Genomic DNA, 10,331 nt, shown 5'->3' on the forward strand with positions numbered 1-10,331 from the left:
GACTTCTCATTACCATTCTATGGGGGATTCGATGATTCAGTATCAATAGTTGAGGACACAACTTCTTCCCCACTTGCAGGTCCTAGGGCCGTGGCTACGGCAGCTAGACACGACCTAGCAAAGTGCCCACATTTGTTGCACTTAAAGAACGCACCAAAAAAAATACCAAAGCTGAAAGGGAAAATCTTAAGACCAACCCCCACATTTACCACTAGATTCTTGGGTTGGACCTTCCTGAGATCCCACCATATACAAACATTATTGGTGGTGATGCGTGTGAATATGCGGATGCGGTGCGTGTGCGCAAAGAGTGCAAAGGGGATAGAGAGAGAGAGAGAGAGAGAGAGAGAGCACGACACAGGATGTGGGGTGGAGATCCCAAATCTCATTGTGTGAGCACCATGTAAGAATGTGATTGAGAGCTCCTTATTCTTTGTATGTATAAAGAATAAGGAGATAAATGTGGGTGGTCGGACACTTCCCGGTGGACACGGGCAAAGCACGGTGAGTCACACTGCCTTTACCTAACATTCTCCCACTAAAGGTTGTGCACGAATGAAAATATTCATTAAAAACCATGTGTTTGGGACTCGAACAACCCAAAACATCAACATTCAAGGTTGGAAAAATCACACCTTTGTACATGAATTTTTACATGGTCACTTCGAAGACTTGCAGGGCTATATACACATATGTATACATGAGGCTAGTGGGCAAGCTTTTTGGCATGACTTAGTGACTTTATGATCATCCAAAAAATGCCTGACAATGTGTATGATGTCTGCTGATGAGTTTTTTTCCAGGTTTCATCTACAAGCATCCACAAGTCTCCAACTCTGCTTTTAAAGAACTTTTACCCATAATTATGCAAATATATACACAAAATCACAAGTTTCCTATTTTTCCTGTTTGTCAACACATGGCTTTTATCTTTTGGGGACCAAATAAAGGTCAAAACTTTAGTCTCACGGTGTACTTAATTAGGGTAAAACACCCCTTTTGAACACTCTGGTGCAATTTTTTTTTTGGCAAATTTGGTCTTTTGCTAGGCCCTCAGACATCATACATGTATGATATCTACTGATGAAAAATTGTAGTTTTCTCATTGAGATCTCTTGGATATGTGTTCTTTTATGCCCGGTATCATCTAACCATGCACAATTGTCCACTGAAACTTGTTTATTGCATGTTATTTCTAAAAATCAACTTTTCAGAGATAAAAAATGCAGTATACAAGCAAATAACTCAATGATAAATATCTATAGATCACAATCACATGTCCTATCTACAACTACTCCTACTCATCATGTGGGGTTTTGCGATTGTGGATAGAAAAACACTTTACTACCACCACACACGGACTAGTAAACCCTTTTGCAACACCACAACCACTCAAACACCAACAGCTATACTAAACTAACTAAGACTATCTACCATTTTCAAAACAAAATTGGATGAGCATAAAGTCCTTAGATCATTCCAAAAATATTTCCCACTAGCCTCATGTATATATGTGTACATAGCCTTGCAAGTCTTGGAAGTGACTATGTAAAAATTCATCTACAAAGGTGTGGCGTTGCCAGGCCTGGGTGCGGATTTTTTGGGTTTTTCAAATCCCGAAGACATGGTTTTTAATAAATATTTTCATCCGTGCTTTATAGCTCGTGAATCGGACTTATACATCATGAGTTATGTGCATCCGAAGTGGGCGGTCTCAACTTAGAAAGTGATTACAGGTGCATGCAACAAAGGCAATAGGGCCAACTTGATGACTGGAATTAGAAATGCTAAGATTTGATATTTCTAGAAGTAGTCAAGGTGATGGGCTCCAAGCCGTGTGTTACAGTGTGTCATTCGGTTGCATACATAAATGAGGCATCCAACAGCAGATTGGTAAAGAGTGACATCAGCAGGAATAGGCTTACAATCCTCAAGTCCAAACTTACATAGCAATGTCTCTATGTAACTTTTCCAACACAAGGCGAAACCACCATCACACTGCTTAAATTGTTTACCCAAGTAATGATGCAATAGCCCCAAATCTTTCATCTTGAAAGTAGCATTCAAATCAGCCTTAAATTCAGCAATATGTCTCTCAGTTGGTCTAATGATCAGAAAATCATCTACATAAACAACCACAATGAGAAGTACATCACCCTTATGCTTTACATACAATGTGCTTTTTGTTGGACTGTTACGAAAGCCTTGTTTGACCAAATGAGTGTTAGATTTCTCATACCAAGCATGAAATTGCTTCAACCCATAGAAAGCCTTCTTACATCTGCACACTTTGTCCTCTTGTCCTTTCTTGACAAAACCGCAAGGCTACGTTACATAAACTTCCTCAAATATGTCACCATTCAAGAAATCAGTAACAATGTCTTATTGATGTACATCCTAGCCAAAACGAGCTACGAATGCACATAGAAAATGCACAGTAGTCATACAACAAGTGGGAGAAAAAATCTCTTCATAATCTATGCCTTTTTGTTGTGCATAACCCTTTGAAACAAGTCGAGCCTTATGGCAATCTATCTCACAATCCGGCTTGCGTTTTAACTTGTAAACCCACTTCCCACCAATGGCCTTTTTGCCAAGAGGCAAATCACATAAATTCCATGTGTCCTTTTCTATAGGTGCATCATATTCTGATTGCATGGCAGCCATCCAATTTTCTGAATTTTGTGCTTCATCAAAAGACAGAGGTTCCTCAACATCATGTAAGCTAGACACAGCCAAATCATAACAATCTGATGCATAAGATGCATGGCGAGAGCCTGAATGAGTACGACTAGACAAAGGTGCATCCAATTTACTGTCACGCAAAGTGTGCACCAGCCATTTTGGCATACCTCTAGCCTGTTCATTTTCAGCCCTTTCCTCATCAAGTACATCATGTACATCTGCACCAGTAATAGGCTGATCTATAACATTTTCGAAAACCCCCATAGGCTGTACATTTGCCTCATTGGAATTTACATTCTAACTTCCACCATTGAAAAGAGGCAACAACGTTTCATAAATGTCATGTGAGCTTACATAATTGCCTCTAGTACATGACAGCAAGGGTTGAATAGAATCTTTCACAAACACTGCATCCCGTGAAATCAAAATATGCTTTGTTTGGGGATGATACAACCTGTAACCTTTGCTTTTAGCATTGTAACCAACAAAAATACATTTGACAGCCTTATCATCCAATTTTCAACGCTGTGTTTGTGGCACCAAAACATATACCAAATAGCCAGAAAGACGCATATGCTCAATAGATGGCTTTCTATCATGCCATACTTCATATGGAGTCATGGATTGCAACGCTTTCATAGGACACTTGTTAAGTACATAAGTGGCACACATGATAGCCTTGAGCCAAAACGAATGTGGTAAAGCTTGACTCTTGACCATACATCGTGCCATTTCCGTAAGTGACCTATTTTTCCTCTTAAATACACCATTTTGTTGAGGCTTATAAGGCACTGTACATTGGTGTTTTATCCCATGACTAGTCAGAAATGCATTAAATTCATGAGACATATACTCCCCCCCCCCCCCCCCTCCCCCCGATAGGAACGGAGGCTGCCCATAGTACATTTTGAGACATTTTCATCCATAGCCAGAAATTGTTTGAAGCACATAAAAACTTTGGACTTCTCTTTAAGCGCAAATACTCATGCATGCCTGGAGTAATCGTCAATGAAAGTCACGAAGTACAGATAATTGCCCAAGGACAAATTTTGCATGGGCCCACAAACATCACTATGCACAAGCTGCAACCTCCATGTGGCCCTAACTAAACCATCCTTTGGAAACTTTGAACGTTGCATCTTACCCAAAATACAGCCTACACAAACATGTTTGTGCTTCAAGAGGCGGCAAAGAAGCGACCATATCAGATTTCTGCAAACGCAGCAAGCTAGCAAAATTCAGATGCCCAAAACGTGCATGCCACAATTTTGCATTTGAAATAGCCCTTGAATCTGCAACTACATTTGCAAAAATTGTGTCCACACTTTTCATACAAAGCGAGCTTATACATCCCACGGTACAAAAGGCCAGATGCCCCAATTTCATCACCAAAACTGAGATTCTGAACTGTACATCTGTCATTCACAAATTTCACTACAAGTCCAAGTCTAGCAAGTGCAGATACAAACAAAAGATTCTTCTTGATCCCAGGTACATAAAGTGCATCAACAAGTGTGAAAGAACTACCATTTGTAGTAGTAAGCACAATCTTTCCAACTCCTTGAACCAGATAAGAGGCATTGTTGGCACAAGTGACTAAATTCCCACGAGGAATAGACTCAAGAGAGGTGAATAATTCACGAAGTGAGGTAATGTGATTTGTAGCACCACTATCAAAATACCACACATGTGAATCGGCAGCAACTAACAAGCATGCATCATGGATCGTAGGATTGTAAGTGCACTCTACGCTAAAATCCCATTTTGCATCAACATCAGCATCAGGGCTGCATTTGTAGTGGAACGAGCATTTGTAGTGGAACCACCGTCTTTCTTCTTATCCTCTTCGGCCTTCAACTGAGGACACTGGTTAATCAAGTGATCACTAGCTTTACAATAATGGCAACGAATCTTCTTTTTGCCCTTATCACCAGAATTTCTAGACGAATTGCTGCCAATAGAAGCATTAGGAGCATAATTTTTGCCACTCGCAGTAGAACCATAGGAAGTGGCTGCATTGTTGTTACCACCCTTTCTTTGAGAAGCAATAAAAGCCTGTTCAGCTACACGCTTCCTAGCCCTATTTTTTCAGGAAAGTGACTCTTGCAATAGCAATGTGCATAATGCATCAAACTTGACAACTTCAGGATTTCCTTGGGTCATAAGTCTCCAAGTACTAGCAAAAGTCTGGTAAGAATCTGGTAAAGCATCAAGAACAGTCTGCACAAGGGAACTGTCTGAAATGACTTCACCTGCAAAAATAAGTTGGTCATTGATATCCTTGACACCAGCAGGGAAAGTGTCCATATCATCTTCCTCATGCATAATCTTTGATTCTAGCTCTTTACGCAGCAAAGCAATTTTAGCCTCATAACGGCTTGCATAAAGACCTGCTAGAATATCCCAAGCCTGTTTTGCAGATTTTGTTAAACGAATGTGAGAAACAATGGTGCGCTTCACAGACAACGCAATCAATGCATGAGCCTGCGCATCCTTTACATCCCAACGAACTTGTTCTGTCGTGGGAAAAACAACTCTAATAGCAGCAATCCTTGTAGCAAGACCTACAACATCCTCAACATTGCCTACATCCTTAGAACCAAGACATGCATCAATGCCCTGCACAATATTTCAAACACCCTTTGACGCAAGAACATGTTGCATCATATAAGCCCACATAGGGTTATTGTCCCCATCCAACCTGTCCTCAGCACCAAACATCTTGAACACATCTGTGTTGTTGTCAGCCATGGTAAATGTTGCACCTGATGTGAAAACTACCCAGAAAGAGGAGAAACAGAGCGGGAACAACACGTTCTATATAGCACATTCCATAGAAGACTGTTAGGCACCTGCTATGCTGAAAACAACACTGATAGAAATTATGCACAAAATGACAAAATAGCATGTACAGTACTGCCTGTAGTGGAAACGAAGGCCAAAACGATCCCAAATCCAAACACTCACCAATGCTCACTAAATTCTGAGAAAGTGAGCATGTGTGTCCTGGAGATGCTGGTGACTAAGCCCTGGACGATGCAACCTGCTCTGATATCAATTGTTGGAATTAGGGTTGTAGAGGAACGCACACATCTTGGAGAAGACGAAGCAAGCTCAATGCACACAATAGAGAGTGTGTTACTTAGAGTGAATTGGAAAGATAGATAGCCCTAGAGTGATGGGCGAATATACAATGCACGGGGAAAAAAACCTCCTAAAGAGGGAAAAAATGCCCCGGTGGTCCTAGTGTGTTCACACACATCACTACCACATGTATATGGTAATAGATTGGGGAGGAAGTTTCCATGTGGCATGCGAATTATCCCACATGGGAAGGAAAAAGGTAAGGATAGGGGGTACATAGGAAAAAGGGATAACTCCAATTAGGTGTATCACTTGGTGAAGGGCTTAGATTGATTGGCTTGTGGGATCTTGGGAGAGGGGGGCGCCTTTTCCACCTATTCATAGTGCCTACCCAGGTGCCTTTTCCCCTTTTTGTTCCCTTGGAAAAGTCCCACCCCTTCCAATATGCACAAAGGGTTCGATTTGACTCCAGACTTTGCCAAAAAAAGGCCTGAAATGGACCAATAAAAGTGAAACCCCAAGAGGCCTTGGCGGTTGAGGAGAGAGAAGAACGGGATTTAATTAAAAGGTATACGTGAGCCCCATTTTAATAGCTCCAAAACCTGTACACATTCTAGATACCTCATTTTTTAGCAAGAGGGAGTACACCTCTAGTTTCAAGTGGCCATAACTCTCTCATTTCTCATCTGTTTTTTGCTTATAGATACTCTACGGATATCTCCACAAGACAGGCTACGTAGTGATGTCCTTGGTTTCTCCTAATACCAAGTGTGTTTCTTTCTTGAAGGGTTTTTCATAAATCTCTACAGGTGCTTATCACAGGTTTTTTCGACACAACAATAGTTATTCCTTCTGACAGTGTGACTCGTGCAAGGCTATAGAGGTACTTGTTTTCCTTGTCATTTTCACGCTAACATTCTTTTGGTGCCCCCACTAAGGAGAAAGTTCTCATGTGCTCCAATTTTTGAAATATGTCTATTCTGCAGGCTGAGAATGTAAAAGGGATGTGGGTCCTTATGGGCAACCGCCTATATATGTGGGTCCTTATGGACAATCGCCTATGTATGTGCAAATTGTGGTAAGCACTTGAGGCGGTCGTGTAATTGAATTGCAGCCTTTGGAGGGTTGTGAGGTTTTGTGAATCCAAGCACTAGGGACCGTGTTACCCTGTGTAAAGTGGACTAGGTACTAGAGTGATCCATCGACATCCCTTGAGCTTTTGGCGTCACATGTGAGTGTTTTTGTGGCAATCAAACATGGCAGATGAGTTTCCATAGTTTCATGGATTGCCTAATGAGAATGCACAGACTTTTATTGAGAAATTGGAAGTCAATTGCTTATTGAAAAATATACTAGATCAAGCTATACTGTTGTGGTTGCTGCAAATACAGTTTACTGGATGAGGCAAAAGTTTGGTTACAAAATTATGAAGAGCTGGTGCAGACACAAACACTAGGGGTGGTTTTGGACTACAATCGCGTGAAGAAATCTTTTCTAGCACAATACAAATCCATTGAAGTACCTGATGAAGTTTGGCATGAAATTTTGGGGTACACTCAAAAGGTTAATCAAAGTGTTGATGATTTTGTCATGCAGTTCACCCATTTATGGGATAAATGGGCACGAGCTTTGGGAAATGAAATCCCTCCGGACATCTTAAAGAAGGACCATTTCGTGGAAAACTTAAAGGAAAGTCCAAAGTTCAAATTTGAGCTAAAAAGGCCCGCCACCTTTGAGAAAGCACTCACTATTGCTAGGGAGAAATAATGGAAGGCTCAAAAACTTAATGAGTATGGGAAAGAGGTCCATGTGCAAGGTAATGGTGGCCAAAATGAGGGAAATCAGGAAGAGGCTAGCCTGCTCAAAAGTTTGGTAACACTGAACAGTTACAGTGAAATATGCAAGATATGGTGACCATGATATAGGAATTGCGGCTTAGTGTTCTTGGAGGTGGTCGTGGTTGTGGTAGAGGAATGGCCCAGGCGCGTGAAGGTTAGCCTAATGCTAATGCTGGTCATGGACAAGGCATCTTTGAGACACATCTAAAATGTGTTCAAGTTCATGCGGTGGAATGGGAGGTTCAGTGAAATCAACCAATATATGTTGGCCGATAACATTGTCGTCCCCATGCAAGCGTTTACGTAAACGACTTACATGAAATACCGGATGGACACGAGAGTGCACAGGTAACGCAAGTTTGTAGGCCCTATCTCCAACTCGCTTGAGTATCTTGAATGGCCCACAATAACGTGGAGATAATTTGGGTGTAGGCCCAGTCTTCAGACTTTTTGAATGCCCTGGCACACACAAAAATACCTCTTCCCCTTCCGTGAAGGTAACTTGCCAACGTTTCTCATCAGCATACTTCTTATACCGATCCTGTGCTTGTCGAACATTTTGACGAGCAAGTCTCAGCATTTCCATATGATCTTGGAGAAACTCCTTGACTTGTTGGAGCTTCTCAGTTGCTAACCCCACCGTCACTGGTGATCTAGGTTGAAAACCATACATAAGCATGAATGGACTAAAACCAGTTGTAACATGCTTAACACTATTATATGCAAACTCAAGAATAGGAAGATAATCTTCCCAATCTGATTGTTTCTTGCTAACGTATGCTCGTAGCATATCCTCTAGCACTTGGTTAACTCGTTCCATCTGACCATCTTTTTCAGGGTGATCAGCCGTACTTGAATTAAGTTGTGTACCCAATTGTTTAAAAATAGCCCTCCAAAAATGATTGTTAAACTTGGGATCACGGTCACTCACAATGTTACTTGGTAATCCATACAACATGTAAAGATTGTCCACAAATAACTTCGCTAATTCTGGAGTCTTAATGGTTGACTTGGTTGGAATAAACCGACAAAGTTTAGTCAACCGGTCTACGACCACCCATACCGAGTCATGTCCTCGAATAGTGGTTGGTAAACCCACAATAAAATCCATGGAGATACTTTCCCATTTACCATTGGGAATCTCTAACGGATGTAAGAGTCCTCCTGCTTTTAGGCGCTCTGCTTTATTAACTTGACACTTTTGGCAATGCAAGACATAGTCGTGAACATACCCGTGCAAACCTGGCCAGTAAAACTGTCGTCTTACGAGTGCATAAGTTTTCTTAATTCCCGGGTGCCCTACACTTGGACTATCGTGACATTCATAAAGAATTTTGCGCCGAATGTCCGCGTCCGTCAATACACACATTCTCCCCTTGTGGAGTAGGTACCCATCATCGATGGAAAAATTCTTCCATCTCTGTAGTTCATCACTCGAAAGAGGAGAACTGGGTGTGGAGGAAACAAAACCACTACCAACATTGGAGTGAGAAGGATCCCTCTTTCTAACATAGCTCCACACCTTGGAGTATGCAGTATCATGCTTGCACTTACCTTTGAGAGATTCCAAAAACTCACTCCGCAATTCCATGAAAAGGAGAGAGTTGATCTCTGGCATTTGGCTGAGAGCATCAGCCACTACATTGTACCGCCCTTTGCGATATCGTAGCTTGGCATCATACTCCTGAAGAATCTCAGCCCACGTGGCCTTGCGACCCTTCAAATCACTTTGTTGTGTAAACCACATGATGCTTTCATGGTCAAACACAATCTCAAACTGTGCACCATACAAATAATGTCGCCATGTCTTTAAAGCAGACACTATTGCATAGAGCTCTCGTTCGTAAGCAGAATACTTCTACTGTGCTGAATCCAGCTTCTTGATCTCAAATGCAATTGGCCTTCCCTCCTGTAGAAGGACTGCTCCAATCACATGATTACTACCATCCGTTTCCAAAACGAATGGCTTTAAGGGATCCACAATAGCCAAAACAGGAGTTGTGGCTAATGTGTCCTTAAGTTTGTCAAAACTTTTCTATTGTTCTAATCCCCACTAAAAGGTCTTGCCCTTGGCTTTCAGTTGATCTGTCATGGGAACAGCAATTTGGGCATAGTTTTTAACAAATCGACGATAAAAACCTGCAAAGCCTAAAAAAATCTGAAGCTCTTCCAAATTTTTGGGAGAAGGCCACCTCCGAATGGCATCCACCTTGGATTGATCCATGTGTAACCCTGCAGCTAAAATAACATGCCCCAAGTAGTGAATTTCCTCCTTAAGGAAATGACATTTGGATTCCTTGGCATATAACTGATTTTGGCGTAACAAATGAAACACTTGTTTCAAATGTACTAAGTGCTCTTCCTCAGATGCACTATATACAAGAATGTCATCGAGGAAAACGATAACAAACTTTTCCAAGTATGGTCACAAGACACTATCCATGAGTGTCATGAACGTAGCTAGAGCATTGGTTAATCCAAAGGGCATCACCAAAAACTCATAATGTCCAAACCTTGTTCGGAACGCTGTTTTGGGTATATCCCGATCTTAAATCAATCTTTGAAAATATACGAGCGTGGGTGAGTGCATCAAACAGCTCATCCACTCGTGGCAATGGGTACTTGTTCTTAACAGTAACCGCATTTAATCCATGGTAATCTATGCACATGTGCATACTACCATCCTTTTTCTTCACCAAGAGAATGGGAGAGGCCCATGGTGAA

The sequence above is a fragment of the Adiantum capillus-veneris genome, chromosome 9 (assembly GCF_014529385.1).
Source record: "Adiantum capillus-veneris isolate H3 chromosome 9, ASM1452938v2, whole genome shotgun sequence".
In the NCBI taxonomy this organism is placed as follows: Eukaryota; Viridiplantae; Streptophyta; class Polypodiopsida; order Polypodiales; family Pteridaceae; genus Adiantum; species Adiantum capillus-veneris.